Below are 12,909 nucleotides of genomic sequence, written 5' to 3' on the forward strand. Positions count from 1 at the left end.
ACTCATTTATTTGAATACTTAGGATAAGAAGTGATTCAGATCTGCCGAAATTATATTAGGCTGACATTTCCATAATAGTTCAAATCAGATTCTATCCAACTTCATTGTATTGTTGCCGCTGACTCTGTATCTAAGCGTCCCCCTATAATATTGCTCTCTCAAAAAACCAGGCGAGAGTAGAACAATAAAGATAATAAGATAGATAATGACAATAACATACAATTATGATGTGCAGATAAAATTTCTTATACGCATTAGTTATGTGTTTCTAAAACATAAGACTGTACAGGAGTGCTGCTATCGTCAACTGAGCAAGGAGGACCTTGGCGGTAAGTGGCTGCCGGAGTATTTCCAGCACGTAAAGCATGGCAACAAGTCATTGTGGTCTCTCTAAAGACACTCGCCTTTAGGCATTTGTGGAGTCAGGCGTTTCTCAATTATTCTGTGAACAGGAACCACTTTACCTTTGCCTAAACTCAGAGATTAGAGACTAGTAGAGTTTGAATTGGAACTACCTGAGCCTTTAGTAAGCTCCTCAGTTAAGAGATTCATTCATTTAGTGCATATTTGTGAACCAGACATTTTTCTAAATGCTGGAGATAAAATAATGAGCAAAACTGATAAGCTCCCTGCCCTCATGTAGTTTACTATCCAAGGGGAACAGAAAGTAAACAAGAAACAGGTGAACAGATAAGACAATGCCAGATGATGACAAATGCTACAAAGGGGTGAAAAGGGTGATCTGATGAAGAGTTGGAGAGTACCTGGGAGGCTACTTAAGATAGGATAGTCAGGGAAGCCTTGCTGAAGAGGCATTAGAGGGAAGAGCAGTCATAGAAATACTTGGGCCAAGACCATGTTGGGCTGAGGGGGAAGCTGGTCCAAGGCATTGAATGTCAGCTATGTGCCAGGGCTGTGCTGGAGATGGGGGATTGAAAGGTACCCAAGAACGGCCATGGTCTTTGCTTTCCTGAAGTTTACCATCTAATAGAAAAATAAGGTTACTACCTTCAAAGAACTCATGAATGGCGGAGAAAACAACATGTAAGCAAGTCATTGCAATATAGTGAAATTCTCCAAGTATGACCACCCTGGCAACAGAAGGAAGGAGATGATCCAGTCTCCCTGGATGAAGCAATGGGTCAGAGGAGACCTCCCAGAGCAATTGGCCTGGGGTCATCCAGCTCGTTAGTGGCAAAGCCAAATCTCTAACATGGGTTTCTCAACTCTTTATCCAGTGTTTGTTTCTTGTTTGTTTTTCATTATATTCCCAGAGGGACACAGAAAAGAGATGGGAATAGTGAGGAGGCTAGGAGAAAATTTCCTGGATTAAGCCAGGGAAGCACCTACGTGACTTTAGAGATAGCACAGTTCATACTTATTGAGTCCAATGCTGTACTTCTAAGCTGAGCTCCTTCATAAATTCTCACATCATATCTAGGGCCCCTATGTGGAAGATCTACCTATTCTATGAAAATGCACTTACTCAGTCCAGTCATAGATCTCAGGTTATTTCTCCCTAAAACACCAATTTGTACATGTGTTTAATTTTTTCCCCAGTGTCTGTAGTACAACAGATCGTCTAGGGGTCTTGCCTGGGGGAAGGAGTTCAGGGACAGATGGTGGGTTGTACTGGTTTCCTAAAGCTGTTGTACCATCTACCAGGAGTTGCTGTTTTCAATTACCTGGTGAAAGATATGTCTCTTTCTTTTTGCTTCTGCTTAGTTTACCCTAACAGACCCACAAGGGTCAGTGGTTCCTGTTTCTGAGGCACCATTTCTCATTTTGGTCTCTACCTGCTCAGTCCTGTTGTGCCCAGAGGTCCTGACTGCTGCCCATTTCTTTCTCCCTAAACCAGAATCCCCTCTTGGAAAAAAATGAGCTTTAAAAACAACCCTGTAATGAGATACAAATGCAATATTTGAATAGCCTGTGATCAGAATATAAATAACCTTCTAAGAGCCCATGGAAATGAGGGTGGTAGTGTATTATGAATCAGGGAAGGAAACACACTAATGGCAATGTCTTTCCCCTTCCTTCACCCCCCAGCCTGGCAGCTCCATTCAATGTTTCACTGCAAACAGACCGCCCTTCCTTCTCTAAGCACAAGAGACCCGGAGTCTTTGCCATTTAATGATGGATTTGGCAGATGGCTTTGTTATGTCAAATAAATCTCCTTTTGTCAGTTACTTGTGAGACCCTTCAGACAACAGATCCTTGAGTTCCATGCAGGCTTGTAAATATCCTGCTCAGAAATGTGATTTAAGGAAGGTGCTTGAGGCAATGGGAGGAAGCGAATACATCAGTGTCCTGGTTGAGACCGATCCCAGTCTCAGATCAAGAAGAGAAGAGTGGGAAACACACCCTTCTTCATGGCGATTGGAGAAAGGGAGTTGTTTTTCTTTTTTCCTTCCTTTGCTAATTAAGCAAAGCAGGGAGAGACACAAACTTTATTGAGTGCCTACTGTATTCCCCGAATGATGCTGGATGCTTATTTCCTCTCATTTAATTTTCAGAAAAAGCCTGTGAGATACTGATTATTACAGTATTCCCACTTGTAGAGATGGGAAAACTGAATTTCAGAAAATTTAATAGAGTTGTTCGACCTTGCAGCTTTCAGTAGCAAAAAGCTACCCTGTCCCAGAAAATCTCCTGGAACAGGAATGAACAGGACAGTGGTCTTTTTTGTTATGCTAATGTAAAAAGGAAGGAGGAATATTGACTTTGAGTTTCTTTCAAGATCTAACCATCACATCACAGTGACAGATACAACAGTCACCTGACGATGCAGTGTGCATGCTAGACTCTGGGCTCCTAGAAAATAGTGGTTTGTCTTTCTCATTTTTGTGCCTTGTCCTCTTTCCTTTTTCATGATCCTACTGAAAAAGTTGGTATCAATACAGAGTATCCACAGGAGGGTAGTTGAATGAATGACTGAATTCATGAATTGATGAGGGTTATTGGGACAGTCTTATTTTTTATGGTAATGCAGGAGAGAAGGCTAACAGTCTGGAGAGTGAGGCTTGGTTGTGAATAAAGTTAAAGCTTAAAAAATAAACAGCTGGATTTAGAAAATATTGAGAGGAGGGAGGTGTGATTAGCAACACAGGGAGAATGCTGCTTACAGCGGCCAATCTGAGAAAGATAACAGAGACTTTTTAAGAGAGAGAGAGGATCTGAGCAAAAGTCTGGTGGCCAGGAGAGTAAGTCTGTGGGCTGGAGCAGGCAATGGCTACTCCAGGCAGGTTACTAAAAAGAACTGTGCACTTCCTGTGCTCCAGGCACTCCACAGAAAGTCTATTTGTTGTTTAAACCTTCCAAACTACTCTATGAGGTGACTACTGAGAGCTCCATTTTCAAATTAATCAGCAGAAACTCAGAGACCTTAAGTAACCAGCTCTGAGTCACACAGCCATTAAGTGACACAGGTGGGATTTAGTAACACCTGGCTGATACCACAGTCCCTGCTCTGTCTACTGCTCTGTGTTTCCTCAAAGGTCACATGACAGTGGGGCTGTGGGATTCCCCAGATACTGCAAAATGCCAGGAGCTCTGGGGACACAGGAACAAACATAAGCTCCCTTCTTGCTTAAGAACAAATACAGCTGAGATCAAGGAAGAGCAGATTTGGACTGAGGCAAGAGGTCAGGGTGAACTCACACACCAGGACAGAGTTATTGCAAAGAATAAACATTTATTAAGCAATTACCCTGAGCCCAGGGCCTGGAAGTGAGGGATCACTCCTTTAAGCTGGCTTAGGAAGGAGAGACCTCTGGCTTTCTTCCTATACATGTGTGCATGTGTCTATACAAAGTATATTGCTTGTGCCTTGAGATTCTCTTGCATGCCAGTAAATTAACTTGGGCACTTTAAATAGTGTGCACACACACACATCCCTTTGCATGTGCTGTGCAGGACACTGGGGGAGAGAAGTGAAGACAAAAATCATGAATTCCAGAGCCTAAATTTCAGCAGAAAGATACACACACAAACACACATACACACACATACATACACACACAGGCAGGATGTTTAGAAAAAGCTTGAGCATCTTCTTTGCTTCTGAACCCAATTCAAGAAGGCTCTTCCTCTTACAGAAGCTTCTAAGCAGTTGCTGGAGCCCAAGAGAATTCCAAGTATTTACCTACTTTAATTAAAACCTCCATAGAGGAAGTTTCCTGCCCACTGCATCTGCTAAAGGACAGACCTTCTGCCCTTGCCCTGCGTTCTGTTTGACCCTGCACTGGTCAGAGCCAACTGGACCAGAGATGTGCCCCTGGCACAGGCAGCCACTCCACAGGCTGGCTAGAAACTTACATTATGGCCCAAAATAAAGGCAGAGCTAAGCCAATCAAGATTCTCTCCTGGGAATGAGAATTGAGAAATAAATACTTGAAATCCATTTATTCATGAGGTACAAGAAAGGAAACATCTCTGTTGTTTTTCTCCAATCAGTGCCTTCGAACACCCTCCTTGGATTTTCCTTCTATGCCTCTTGGTGATGACTCAGGCAGACGCCATAGGTTTCTATTCCCTTTCAGTTATTAAAAAGGTGGCCTTATCTCCTTATTTTAGTACTTATGATTCACTTGCGTTTATTAACAAGTGCAGCACAGCCCAATTTAAAAATTCCAACCTCATGTCTAATTTAAAGCTGTCATCCACCACCCAATCCCCAGGTGGGGACTAACTCAAGGTCGGGGTCCTGCAGTGGGGAAGGGAAGCCTGGTCTACGATGTCACTCATCATTGCTCTTTATATCTCCTTCTGTCTCCATTCCATCCCTGATGTGTTGGGAGCCTCAGAGCAGGGACGGAGGAAAGGGGCAAACATCTCTTATGTGACCGATGCTGCTGTATTTTGGTTGTTAGCATCATCTGTACGGCAGCAACTTAATGCTGCTTCCCCCACAGGTCACGCTTGTGGGTTCTTCACATCACCCTGACCCCTATCCAAGGCAATGCACTTTCCGGCTGACCTCCTGAAACACCTCTCCACCCCTGCCCCTGGCTGTCAACCCCACAGCTTCTCACTCCTACTCCTCCCCACAGGCAGGACTTAGTGAGGGAGAACTTTGAGACAGCTTGAGTGTAGCTATCTGTTACAGTGCATCCTTGAGGGTGCGGAGGTCTCAGTTTACTGCCCCACCACGCAACTGGGGTGCAGGCTATTCCTCAGCTGCCTCCCCGTTCACCTCGTGCTTCTCCAGCTTTTGTAGTCAGACCTCACTTTAAAGCAATCTCCAGGCCAGGAGCAGCTGCCGGGCCCTATGTGCAGGTGCACCGTCAAATTCGAGACCAACATCAAGCTTTCTCACAGCACCCCCAGCGTTACACTGTGATGGGTCTTTGATTTTGCAGTTCGGCGACTTCCGGCTGGGGAGCAGGTTATCATGCTCTCTTTAGGGCAGACATCCTCAGTTCCTCTTGGACCCTCGCAAACTTGGTTTAAGATGGGTGTGAGCAGCTCACCCTACACACTTTCCTATACTTTTCCCACAAATTTCCTGATTCAAACTACCCCTTTTATATCAATGAACTCTCCTCCTTCTTCCCTCCCCTCAATAACTTCTTGTCTTCTGCTTAGAGAGGCTGGATGATGTGGGTGGTGCGGGTGAGGGTCAAAGACCATTTTGGCCACCTCTTATTGAAGGCTGATGGGAGGAGGTGTCTGGCTGCTCTTGTACATTCTTTCTAAAAGTCAGGGATTCTTAGTAGCTGTTACCTTCAGTGTTAAGGCCTTTAGCTAAAATTCTAAATAAGGAAATTAATAAACAGGGAAATTCATCAGCAGCAGTCTTTTACATAATGGGAACTGAACCTGCAAGGTGGAAAATCAGAGGGACAACGATGGACCACTCCTGTGCAAAACAAGGCTTTGAAGGAGGAGTGAAGAAGGTTAAAAGCATGAGCTTCGGAGGCACACAGTACTGAACTTGGTCCTGGTTTGGTCATTTCCTAGACTTGTGACTTGGGACAAGACGAATATTTTTGTAGCCATAATTTCTTCATCTGTAAAATGGGAAAAAGAATACTGTCTGTCATTGGGTTGCTGTGGGAATTAAATCAGGTAAATGTTGCAAAACATTTAGTACTGTGCCTGCTGCATAGTAAATGACCAATAAATGCCAATTACTGCAAGTGAGCAAAATCTATGTCCTAGAGGGACGTCCCTGCCCCTCGGGGTGCCCTCACATGGGCTGTAAGGTGAATAGCACCCCATGTAGGTGAGCAATATAAATCCATCAAGGGGCTCTGAGAAGCCTGTTGGTAGAGAGTAGACAGAGAAAAGCAGAGATAATACGAGAGAGAGAGAGCAAATGAGAGGGAGAGAGAGAGATCATCAGGCCATAAAAAAGACAGAGAAGTCTTAGAGTTGACAGCTGATAGCTTCCAGTTCCGGCTGGTCTCTCACTCCAAGCTTACAATTGACTGAACAGAATAAAACAGAAACTCTCTAGCAACTACTTGAGAGCACTTGGATGAGTCTTTGTTCCAAAAAAGCATAACTAAAATAACGAGTGTGCCTCCTGGAATACTCTACTCCTTCCCAGAGAATCCCTTTGCACAAATTTGAGGAAAGCCATTCTCTGCCACACTTAGAGCTAATAGAAGCAACCAGAACGCTGGAGACCTCCCCAACCAGATGCCTGTGCTGTTCCTGAGGTCAGACTTAAAAAAAGTCTTCCAAAGAAATAAGAGGAGGAACAAACAGTTATTTCTGACCAAAAGTTTATTTTAAGGCACTGATGGTATCTATGAAACTGTCTGAGTGACTGAGGATCAGATTATTTCAGAGATTGTATAGTATTCTCTATGCTGTGCAGAGCTACTTAAATATGGTCTTTTCCAGGAATAATGACTCTCAAATGTTCAGATGTCTCCACTATAACAATGTGCATGTGATAGATTTGCATTTGCATCATTAGAGAACAAAACTCTCAAATCAGAAATAATTATTGAAACACATGGAAATTTTCTTTCTGGGGAGAATGTTGCCATGGCTTTGTTACAAATTCTTTTGTTAACTCTTTGTGGTAGATTGCTTACAAAGATGGGCACAACAATCCTTTGCAATGTGACCTTGCCATTCCTGCCATCAAGAGGTGAAGTCTACTTCCCTTTCCCTTGACTCTTGGCTGACATCATGGCTTGCACTAGCCAATAGAATGTGGCAGAAGTGAAGTCCTATGATGTGCAAGCTGTGCTTCAAGAGGCTTCAGCTCCCATTTTCTCCCCCTTGCAGCCCTGAGACCTTCATGTAGGGAGACCTAGTTAGCCTCCTTGAGGATGAAAGACCACAGGGAGAGAGAGAAGCCTAGCGATAGCTGGTACCAGTGGTGAAGCCGTGAGACTGTCTTGGGCAATCCACATGCTGCCCAGCTGCCAGATGACTGTAATGAATTGGTGACCCCAGGCAAGATGAAGCAGCAGAAGGATCACCCAGCCGAGCTCAGTCCAAAGTGCTGACCCTTAGAATTATCGGCATGGAAATAATGTGTTTAAACTGCCAAATTATGGGGTGCTTTGTAGCAAAGAAATAGATAATTGACACAAAGGTACACCACTTTCCTCATTGTGAGCAAGTGCCCTTTTAACACTGTGTAGTAGGAAGTGGAATGGCCCATTAACATGGCTAACCAGTAGTATAACTGGAGAAGCCCCAGCCTCAGAGGGTGAGCTTGTTATCACGAAAAAACATTTTACTGTTAAGCAATGTGAGGAGTAGAGTTGTGCCCCCTAAAGCTAGAGGGAAGTGGCATTTCCATTGGGCAGTAATACTTGCTCTTTGGGTTGTGTTTGATATGTGAAAAAGTTTGCCCACAAGCACGCCTGGGGGAAGGAGCATAGACTTCTTAAGCCAGGGTATCACCTAGGACGGATCTGCTTTGCATGTATCAGCAGTGATAGCACAGAGAGGTTTTCCTTTGTTGTTTCCTTATGCCAACTACAGCAACCAATTGAGAATTCTGTGACTTTTTCAGCTGGAGGATATTACACAGAGCACACAGCTGAGCAATAACTGACACCAGCTGTTGTCAGAGAGACGGTAATGAGTTTTTAAATGGACAAAAAGCTTATCAAAGCAAATGTAAAATTGGTTTATCTAGTTAAGTCCAATTACAAGAATAAAACCTCATGTGATGGCTTTGCACACACAAAGAGAGCATATTCCATGTGCACAGTCCTGTTCTTTCCCATGGAATAGCTACGCTGGAATGCAACTGGTCAATTTTCCTCCTTAGCTGAGAAGAATAATCTCCATGCTATTCATATTAAATCTTAAAATGCAGCATGATGAAATAAATACCCTGTTGCTTTTTTTCTTGCATCTTTCTATCACGGGTCCATTTTTAGGGAAAATATTCTACCCCAGCATCCAGAGGGACTTGAAGAAGAGCGTATAAGCATGCATGGATTCAGTTTAAAGGAATCCAAGGATTCTGGGAAGTTCTGCCCAAGAATCCCTCGAACTCCCACACTCTTGGCTATGGGCTTCTCAGCACCTGGCTTGACTCTAGACGACCTTGGTAAAGGGAAAGGTCAGGCACAGCGTCTCTGGGGATTAAAAATGTTAGAGCTTAGTTTGTGTTGTCATACAAAGGATTTTGTTCTTGCAATAGAGGTGGACACAGTCATCGTTTTACTCCTTTGAAATCATACTCAAGTTCAATTTAAAAACAAGTTAAATTTAGATCAACTGTAACTGTTTCAAAATTCTAGGCAAAGGGCAAGGGCTGGGGGTGTGCGGGTTGGGGTGTTGAGATATTGGATACTCACAGAACTCAAAACAATGAAATGTTACATGCAAGTGCTTTTACAAAGTATCATCTAATACAATATGCTATTTATTTGTTGACTGTTAAGTAAAACTTTGAAAGAGAAATAATTTTATAGGCAAATAAAAAATTCAATGGCAAAGAAATTAATGATATGAAAGAAAGTTCATACGCAGCGGGTCCTCATTTCGCATTTAATAATTATATAGAGAAGTATGTGACACACCTAAAATATAAAATGAAAAAATTCAGAGCAAAATGTTCCTTGAAGGAAGAGATTTTCACCAGTTCCAATATTTAATTTAAAATATATCTGCATTTTATTGATGTTGGGCCAGTTCCTCCTTAACTTTGATGTACACAGCCGTAAAAGGGGTCTTGCTTATATCTGCCCTTACAAGGGTGCAAAGGGATTTGATCTCCTTGGAAGAAAGGTGGAATCACTCAGAAATTCAAAATACTTTTTCCGTTTCATCCACATCTCATGAGACTCAATTTTACCTCAAAAAATACTTATCTCAGTCATACTAGTAATTCTTGTGATTTACTTTGTTTGGAGACAGAATATATTCAAAGTTTACAGTTAACAAAGAGTTCCCATAATGCATTTGTGCCACTTATTCAGGGTCTAGGATGAGAATCGAGTGGTTCAGGCCAACAGAGACCATTCAGCAGCCCCCCTCCCCATCCCAAGAAGCTATTTGACCTGAATCACATCGTTTGGCTCTATGGATTGATCAAATTATTCAAATACTTAACCAAACGGTTTTTTCATACTAACGATGATAGTCTTATTAGCCAGAAACTATCTTGAGGGACCTTGAGCAACAGCCTGACATATCGAGATGATTGAATCCCTGTCTCATGATGTGATTTGGTATTCAAGATGCTATAAATGAGAAAGATCTAGCAAAGGTTTTGGGCCCATAGAATTCAGCCTCAGTGTTTGGCAGAATAGCATCCAAAAGCTTTTTCTGACATAGGTGGAAAATAAACTGATGTTTTACTTCACTGTTTTCATTCTATTGCATATTTAATCAGGTACTCAGTGAATATATTCATTCAATGATGAAAGGACTCTTCTAGGGCACAGGAGACTTAAGACCTGGTTCCATCTGCTGTGTAACCTAGGGAAATAAAATTAAAACCGCTGCCATTTATTAAAGGCTTACTCCGTGTGAGGAGCTTACACAGTGCCTTAGAAACCGAGTTTTATTTGAATCTTTTGAACAGTCCCTTTAGGCAGATAATGTTATGTCTTTCCGAATGCAGGAGCTGGGTCTCAGAGCGGCTAAGTGATTTGTCCAGGCTCATTAGCTGATGAGGGAGGTAGGATTAAATCCACGGCTTTCAGACTTCAGAGTCTATGCTCTTACCTGCTTCGGTGAGTTCTAGTGTCAGCAGTTATGGGGTCAAATCTCGGCTCTGGCACTCACCAGCTGGGCAGGCTGTGACGTTACTCAACGTCTGTGCCCTTTCATTTCCTACTGTAATACAGGTGGGATATTATTTAGTCCAGAAGATTGGGACGATTAAATGGGACACGTTACGGAAAGGGTTTCCCTGTAGTGGTCCCCAATCTCTTAGTAAGAGTTAGTTCTTTCACTTTCCTCCCTGCCTGTGCCTCAGTTTCCCTCTCTGTATATCGAGGAGTGCCTTGGAGCTACAAAAACTTCAGAAAGCAGCTGGTGCAGTCTCTTCCATGCATATGTAGGAAAACTAAGACCCAGAGAAGAAGTGACTTGCCCCACATCACAGCTAGTTAGCGAGTAGTTTGTGTTCTCATAGCAATAATTTTTATTTTGTTATTGGAGTGAGACTCAAACCTAGTTTGATCAAATTGTTTAGAACCCAGATACTCCAGATTCTAGATAAGTAGCAAAATTCTAGTTACCGTATTTTGTTTTTGGCTTTTGGTCCAGCCTACCTAACACATTTATTGCATATATGCTACCATGTGAAAGGGTTATAGTTGTTGTCTTCTCAGTCTGAAAGGCACTTCTCTTAACTCTTCATGACTTTCTGCTTCTCATCTTTCAGGTCTAAGCTCAAATATGACCTCCTCAAGAGGCCTTTCCTGGTAATCTTAGTCACTCCCCACCTCCCACCTCACCCAGTTACTTTCCATCATGTCATGTTGTGCATTTCCTTAGAGACACTTAATACAGTGTGTGGTTATTGTGTTTATAATTGACTTGTTTACTGTTTCTCTGGCTACACCAGAATATAAATACCAAGAAGGGATCTTGTCAGCATTTGTTCCTTTGGTATCCCATTAAGCCTTAAGCCTTAAGCCAGAGCCTGACACACAATAGGTTCAAAATAAATACTGGTTTAGAGAATATCTCTACCCACCCATCCATCCATCTATCCTTCCAGCCATCCATCCATCCTTCCATACATCCATCCATCCATCCTTCTATCCATCCATCCATCCATCCATCCATTCATCCTTCCATCCACCCATCCACCCATCCACCCACGCATCCATCCATCCTTCCATCCATCCTTCCATCATTTTTCTTCAACAGATCTCAAACACTTTAAAATACAGATGATGGCTGGATAATTTAGCTTTCAAATGAAGAATAAATAAATGAATAATTGGCCCTGGTAGTCAGGGTAAATAAGTGACAAATGGAATGTGTGTCTCATCCATATACAAAGTGAAGCCAGCTCATTCAGCTGCCATGAGTGATTGATTTTAAAATACTTAATTGGAAGCAATAAAAATTTTAAAAGCCATCTAATTAGTAAAAGTAAGAATCAACAGTAATAATGAAATATAGCTTGTCTGAAGTTGTATTCTTTTTTTTTTTTTCTGCTTTATCTCCCCAAATACCCGCCCCGGTACATAGTTGTATATCTTAGTTGCACGTCCTTCTAGTTGCATCATGTGGGACGCCGCCTCAACGTGGCCCGATGAGCAGTGCCATGTCCACATCCAGGATCTGAACCCGTGAAAACCTGGGCCACTGCAGCAGAGCGTGCGGACTTAACCACTTGGCCACAGGGCTGTCCCCTGAAGTTTTACTCTTAGTGAAGTATTTTTACTTCCTTCCAAACACTTTGCCAGGAAGTTTCGTATTCCTTTTTATCCCGGTTTGCAGGAATTATTCCCCACCCCTGGAATGCCAAATCTAGCGACTTTTGTAGACCAACATGCAGCCTTTGCTGCTCCTTATGGGGATGAAGACTGGCAAACTACTTTTCTTTCATTTGCCCAGTAGCTGTTTCTTATTTGACTCTATACCTGAATGTGAAATGAGTTCAATTAAATTTTTTTTACCTTTTAATGCTGCAAGACTTTTGGGCATTTATCTTTACTCTTTACCTTAGAGAGCTCTGTGGGGTGAATGCTTAGAGTAAACTTTTATTCTAAAGAAGAACGTATGTAAAAATAAACTTCAGGAATGGGTGCTGCAGGGGTAAAATAGGAGAAGCAATGTCACAGATGGGGTGGGTTATACTGAGGGTAAATCTGAGCTTGTTCATCTCCACAAATACTGACGTCTGTTACAAGTTTACTGAGAAACTTTCCTATGGTTTTTTAAAAAGTCAGGTATGTAGCAAGGAACATAGAATTTTAGAGAGAGGATGTAGATCTATTGTTAATAACAAAATGCGATTTTTTTCAGTGAGTTCTTTTGGTATCACAGGGGTCTCATAGCTGCTATTGTCTCAAACCATTCCCCAACACCTTTTCTTTAAAAAATCAAAGATGCACCACAAGAGTTAGGAAATATAAAGAAAATAAAATTTCAGCTTTCTACAACTCTTTTGATAGACTAAGCTTCAGTGCGTACAAAAACTAGCGTGGCCATCATTCCAGTTTGCCCGGGATAATCTCATTTCATGCTTCTAATCCAAGCATAATAATTATTTGTGCCCCCTTTCACTCTCAAAAATATCTAGTTTTGGGCCTGGCCCAGTGGTGTAGTGACCCAGGGTTCACTGGTTTGGATCCCAGGCACAGACCTACACACTGCTTATCAAGCCATGCTGTGGCAGGCATCCCACATATAAAGTAGAGGAAGATAGGCACGGATGTTAGCTCAGGGCCAATCTTCCTCAAAACAAACAAACAATAAATTATATGATCTTATCACCCCAGCAACGGCCCATTAAAC

At 42.4% G+C, this 12,909-nt stretch overlaps 2 protein-coding genes across 7 annotated transcripts in view; one reads left to right on the top strand and one right to left on the bottom strand.

Annotated features, from left to right (window-relative positions):
• Positions 1-12,909, bottom strand: part of STARD13 (StAR related lipid transfer domain containing 13) — a 487,282-nt gene that overhangs the window by 452,240 nt on the left and 22,133 nt on the right. The window lies entirely within an intron of this gene.
• Positions 1-12,909, top strand: part of RFC3 (replication factor C subunit 3) — a 186,228-nt gene that overhangs the window by 6,942 nt on the left and 166,377 nt on the right. The gene's annotated exons all lie outside the window — the stretch shown is intronic.

This window comes from Equus caballus, chromosome 17 (assembly GCF_041296265.1).
Source record: "Equus caballus isolate H_3958 breed thoroughbred chromosome 17, TB-T2T, whole genome shotgun sequence".
Taxonomy (NCBI): domain Eukaryota; kingdom Metazoa; phylum Chordata; class Mammalia; order Perissodactyla; family Equidae; genus Equus; species Equus caballus.